This window comes from Lissotriton helveticus, chromosome 7 (assembly GCF_964261635.1).
Source record: "Lissotriton helveticus chromosome 7, aLisHel1.1, whole genome shotgun sequence".
NCBI classification, from domain to species: domain Eukaryota; kingdom Metazoa; phylum Chordata; class Amphibia; order Caudata; family Salamandridae; genus Lissotriton; species Lissotriton helveticus.
In genome coordinates, this window is record NC_136068.1 from 1,894,713,818 (window position 1) to 1,894,719,817 (window position 6,000).

A 6,000-nucleotide genomic window follows, 5' to 3' on the forward strand; every position below is an offset into this window, starting at 1 on the left:
GACACCATTTCACACGTATGCACCCGACTTCCCTGGGTGATGTAACCCGTGGGTGTTGGCCCTAGAAACCCTTAAGTCTAAAGGGGTTAAATGAAAGTGTCCTTTTTCTTTTAAATTCCAACTGCGACTTTCCCATTGAAGTTAACGGCGATTCGCGACTGTGTGCAATGCACGTGTCCCCCGTGGGTTCCCTGTGTCACTACCTTGGGTGGTTCCTTGTGGCCCAAGCACTTCTATAGGCTCTAGGCCTTGTGTCTAGCAAAGTCGTGGTTCTTATACCACTTTATTGATATATGGTTTGGTACGCCCCTAGGGCCTAACATATATTGTGCTATTTACTGTGAATATTTGGTTTGTAACTTGTGTACTTCGAACACTAGCCTCATAAAGAGGCTAGTGGGGTGTGTTTTAGAATAAATACATATATTTTATATATATACCTTGTGTGGATCTCTTTTCATTTGGTCATTCAAGAGATTACACACTGGTAAAACAAGCTGCTTTACATTCCTTCAAGACTTAGCCTGAAGGCTGCTCTTCATAGCTACCACTAGGATAGCTTTCAATAAAGGCTGTCTTTATCCTATCATCAAGAAAGGGGTTGTTTGGACTGTTGCAAGGTGCTCACTATAACTAGTTTACAGCATATACCAGGCCAACTTCTCACAACACCCTAGACAAACCCCTTCCAAATAATGCTTGATTGTGCCCTTCTAAAGCTATTGCGCAATTTGGTAACCTGTTACCGATTTGGATAAATGGGTCTAGCACAATTAAGAAAGTCATTTAGCGGTTGCAAAAACTGGGATTTAGAGAGTCCCAAGCTGCATCCGCTGAACGGGATCCTACATCTAGCCCTTTTTTCTTTCGTGTGGAGCCAGTCAGAGCGGTCTGGCATCTCTCCAGTGCTTGTCCCCTCCTTCGGTCTAACACTCACGCCTATGAGTGTGGCTGCCCTATGTATGGGATGATGTGGGAAACAACTGTCTGTATTTATATTACAACGTTGTTGAAATGTGATTATTAGAAAAAATGAGGTTGAGTGAGGCAGAAGGGTCGATTTGCACAGCAAATAGACTCATACCTTGTCTTTGTCTTCTGGGGCCGTATTCTGAAAACCTGAGCTGGCTCGGAGATAAATCACACAATAGTATTTTTATTTTGCAATTGGGGTGTCTAGAGTTCAAATGCATAACGATGAGAGCAAAGCACAAACTTCAAGCAGCCCCGGGCAGGAACAAAGAGAGGTAATCCCAGCTCAGTGTTTCTTACTTGAACTATCCGTTTTTCATGCATTACTACATCAATCAATAAATCATAGCATTTGTAAAGCGCACTACATACTCGTGAGGGGCTCAAGGCGCAATACAGAGATATTATGGGCATATTATCAACATCGTATGATAATATCACACATAGCGCATATTTTTGTATCGCTGTCTATCGCTGGATTACATTGCTTGTTAGCAGCGTATTAGCAACGCTTTGCTCTGAGGCAATGTAAAATCCAGCAATAACGGTGAGAACCAGCAATTGCATGAGAAATCCAGCTATAATTTCTCTGTTCTAATGAAAAGCTTGCTAGTAGTCAAGTGTGGACTTAACCAGACAATCCACCTCCCATTGACAAGGTGGTTAAGTCAAGTTTGAATCAAGTGTTAAATTCCAGCAATAACCATTGTTAGCGTGACTTTTTTTATCGCTTTGCGGGTCTGGGGCCAGATTGATAATAGATGGAAGTTGTGTTTGCGCCTGTTTCCATGTAGTTTTAGTGAGGAACGCTCACTTTGCATGTCATTAGCAATAAATATCGCTGACATGCAACGTGGCAAAAAAACTGGCTGCTAACTCAAGGAAACAAGCGCTAATGCTTGTTAGCAAGTCCTTGTTGATGGTGCAATAGGAAAATCGCTGCTTTTTCAGTAATATGTACCGGAAAAGCAGCAAAACTTCTCTTGATAATATGCCCCTACAACTTTTACGTATTCATTAATGACACTTCAAATGCAAAACAAGCAATGGCACAACTAATAGGTCTGTCCTTAGCATGCTGGTGAGATGATTAGATTTTTTATTGCAAGCATATTTTACAAAAAAAAGCAGAAAAATATATGCCGCTACCTAATGTGGCAGACATCTGTTTGCAATAAATAAATTAAAATGAAAAATTATTCACAAAAATGACTGTTTTATGAGTAATGTTTTTTTAAATAATAAACCTTTATAGTTGTGCCATGCATTTTGTCAATATGATTTGTAAAGGAGATAAGACGATATCACCAAATATCCAACCACTCAAATCACTCGCAGCTACAGTATTAGAATTCCACATAAACTCTTAATAATAACAACTTTAAAAGAAAACAGAAAATAAAATACCTTCTAACTGGACACACAAGGTTCAGGCAAAATACACATCTATAAGTTAATATAATGAATTAAATAAATAATACTTTGAACTTGGTTTGTCACGGGTAAGAAGGGAATTACTTTCAGATGGATGTGAACAGCGTGCACAGGTTTTGAGCAATTGCTTAAAATGAAAGGAGCTTTAGTGGTCTGCCACACTGTCCAATGCTGTTTCCTGCGGTAGGCGAGAGCAAAATGTGAATGACAATGGAACTGACCAAAGGTCCTAATTAAAAGCCTCTCTATGTAGGTGTTTTATGTACTTTTTTAAAACAATATTCTGGCTAGAGAGGTAAAACTGTCTCAAAGGCCAGAACTAAAAACAGGGGCTCAGCTCTGCGCTGAGCCAGCTACGCCCTTCTTGATATGGCCCACCGTGTGTCTGCTCTAAGGTATGGTGAGGCCCTCATATGGAGGGAGGGCCACAGCTGGCATTTAAACATGGATGTGAACTTCTTGTCCATCGTGTCTGGCACTCTCTGATGTGGAAGTAGACCGTAATGAGGACGGGGCGGAAGCATTTCCCAGAAACTGCTGAAAGCTGTGGTTGCAGAATAGCAAGGCTGTGAAGTCTTGATTCCACCTCAGACCTCTTTCATCCACCACTATAAAAAAACTTGGCAGGCATATTAGAAAATATGAAAAATAAATAGGCGCATCAGGGCCAGCGGCCCACAAACATCATCCCTGGCACCGAAGGGCCCTTCTTCTCAGACTGATGTTCATGTGATCAGGTGTATGCCACTAAGTACAGTGCGAGGGAGGCAATGCATAAAGTCAGTGGACCCTTTGAAGGAACATGTGAACTACATTTATTTTGAAGAGACGTAAAACATCTCCCAATACCTGGCCACTGGAGTTAGCAGAGTGACTACAGAATGTATTGAGAAGATCTAATACAGTGTGAAGAAGAGGAAAAATAAAAAGACGAAGAACAAAGAAACGCTACTCAACAAATGCCTTGTTATTGTGGACATTGGTTGGCTGAGGGGTCACATTAATGTATCTCCCAATGGCTGGTGGTCGGGGCACATTTAGGGACATGATAAAAGTATTACAATGACCTTGGACACTCATACCACCATGGATCTGCCAGCAGCGTACACCCTGCTGGAGCTCAAGGATAGTCCCTGTTGATCCTCGTGCCATAGACATAGAGGAAGGACACCTGAGAAGGGGCACCCTACAAAATGGAATCCACTGAACATGAGGGCACTCACAGATACTGAGGGCAAAGCGCTCGGTTATTGGGAATACTGGCAGTCATAGACAATTACAAGAGCCTTACAAAAGTCTCAAGAGAGCAGTCAAGATAGCGATCCTTCAATCTGCTTCACGCCCTGCACAGCTCTCACCCGCACAGGGACACATTTGGAAGCAGAGTTCACACACAGGGTTTCACAAACCCTCTCTGAAGCGATGAGTGACCCACTGATGCATGCAGGCAACAGCAGGCACTTTGAAAATGTCATAAAGGGGCATCTCTAAACCACTCCATTCACATGTGATGTCTTTGGGGCTCTGGACTGTTAACACATCCTCCATAGCACACCCAGGGGCAGGGTGTGTGTATTCCGCAAGAGGAGTGGGATACACTCTTACACGTGCAGTGACCAGTGATGCTGAATAAACATGTAATCCCTGCTCTGTATGCTGTCCTAGGTCTGTCCATGACAGCATGATCCCCTCCAGAGCTCCACCCCCAGTATCACGAGGACCCCCCTTCACCGAGGATAAGACACACAGGGGAGTTAACACACATGTGCACACAAAACTGAACGTTTGCAGAGAAACCCAAGATGTGTTTAAAAGATGACACTAAACAGCACCAAAGTGACGCCTCATGTGTCACCTGCAGCCAGAAGATGTGTAGAAACAACTGGGTGACTGTGTGTGATTAAAACACATGCACACAGACAAGCACACAGAGTACACAAGACACTCGACCACAGCCACAGTCCCAAGATGAAATGAGAATTCAATAACAGACACCGATAAATATGAGTATATGTTGGTGTGCAGCTGAAAAGCCGTCCTGTCCCTTTACTGTGACCCTCTTACGATGCCCGCTTCCTGGACCCCCCCCCCCCGCCCCCCTCAGTGACTCTTTGCATGTGTTTTCCTGCACAGCAGCCGGGCGTGCTGCGCATCCGTCACCTGTGTCAGCTGCATTTGCTGTGCTCGCTTCTATGCCTCGCTGCCTCACAACAGGCGACATGTTACAGAGGGGGGTGGATCCGCCCACGGGCGCAGCCTCCCTTCTGGAGTTCATATGTGATTGGGTGTGTGTGCGTGCGTGTATGTGTGTGTATGGGTGTGCGTGTGTGTATGTGCGTGTGTGCGTGCGTGTGTCCGTCTTATGTGTATGTGCCTGTGTGCGTGTGTGTGTGCGTGTGCGTGCGCGTGTGTGTAAGAGTGCCGACGCGCGTACAGAGGCTGCGAATAGCGAAAGCAATGACCATTTTAATCCATTTGCACTTCAACTCCCCCCGTAAACATCTCCCTCTGAGGATATCAGAGTGAATCAACCTGCAGTCAGACATGTACAGTGCTCACCTTGAGACGTCAGCCTCTTGCACCCCTCGCATGCTTCTGTGAGGCACCTGATTTCTATACGGCGGGCTCAAGCCCCCTCCGTGGCCCCCACCCCAGTTCCTGGGAAATACACTCCCTCTGCCGTCATTCCACCCGTTGAGTGATTAGCAGTTCTCTAGAAATTCCTGGAATTCACCTTAATTTATTTGAGAAATACATAGTGACACTTAAACCCGCGGGCACACTTCAGACATTCCACCGTTTGTTGTATGCAGGAGTTAAATGGCTGCTGGGTTCAGACAGATGTGTCTCAGCAGGAACTGGTGGGACAACGCCTTTCAGCTCTAACTACACAGGCTCTAATGCTGACTGCTGTTGCATGCATATGTATATCTGTGTGTATGCATGCATAGATTCATGTATGTATGTTTATATGTATGCATGGATGTATGTCTGCATGTATGTATGCCTGCATGTATGCATGTATGCAGGAATGCATGAATGTATGCATGCATGTACGTTTTAGTATTACTAAGCGAGGACCTAGCTGGCCAGCAACTGAGCACTGTGGAGGGGACAAGCGTCAGTGGCGATGCATAGGGGAGTTTGAAATCAATATTACGTGGAACTTTTAAGCTGTGAAGTGAGAGAGCGCAAACTGATTTAAATGTATGAGTATATCACACTTACCTGTAGTAAGCACAAATCGTGAAGAGAAATGCCATGAGTGCTAATAGTATCTGCAAATATATTCTGAATGTATAGTTAATATAGAGATTTAAGTAGAAGTGGAACTAATACAGAAATGTGTGACATTATATGATTTTATTAGACGTGATTATTTTGAATCCATGTCGTGAAGCTGCTAAAACATAAGATGGTATGTGGTTAAAAGCAGAACGTGGTAGGCCTCAGGGCCAGAGCTGGAGGGAAAGGGAAGATGGTTCTTTTCACGACACAGATTATATTAACGTTTTTGGTCATTGCATTAATGGGCCATGATTTATAGAAATGTTTATTGAATAATAGAATAAGAGTATTAACATGCTTTAATTA

The 6,000-nt window shown here is 43.8% G+C and overlaps 1 pseudogene across 1 annotated transcript in view; it reads right to left on the bottom strand.

The window, feature by feature from the left end:
* Positions 1-5,052, bottom strand: part of LOC144767830 (epidermal differentiation-specific protein pseudogene) — a 52,863-nt pseudogene extending 47,811 nt beyond the window's left edge. Inside the window, exon 1 of the transcript XR_013598354.1 lies at positions 4,966-5,052. The product of XR_013598354.1 is annotated as an epidermal differentiation-specific protein pseudogene (transcript). The remainder of the gene's footprint in view (positions 1-4,965) is intronic.
* Between the last annotated feature and the right edge of the window lie 948 nt (positions 5,053-6,000).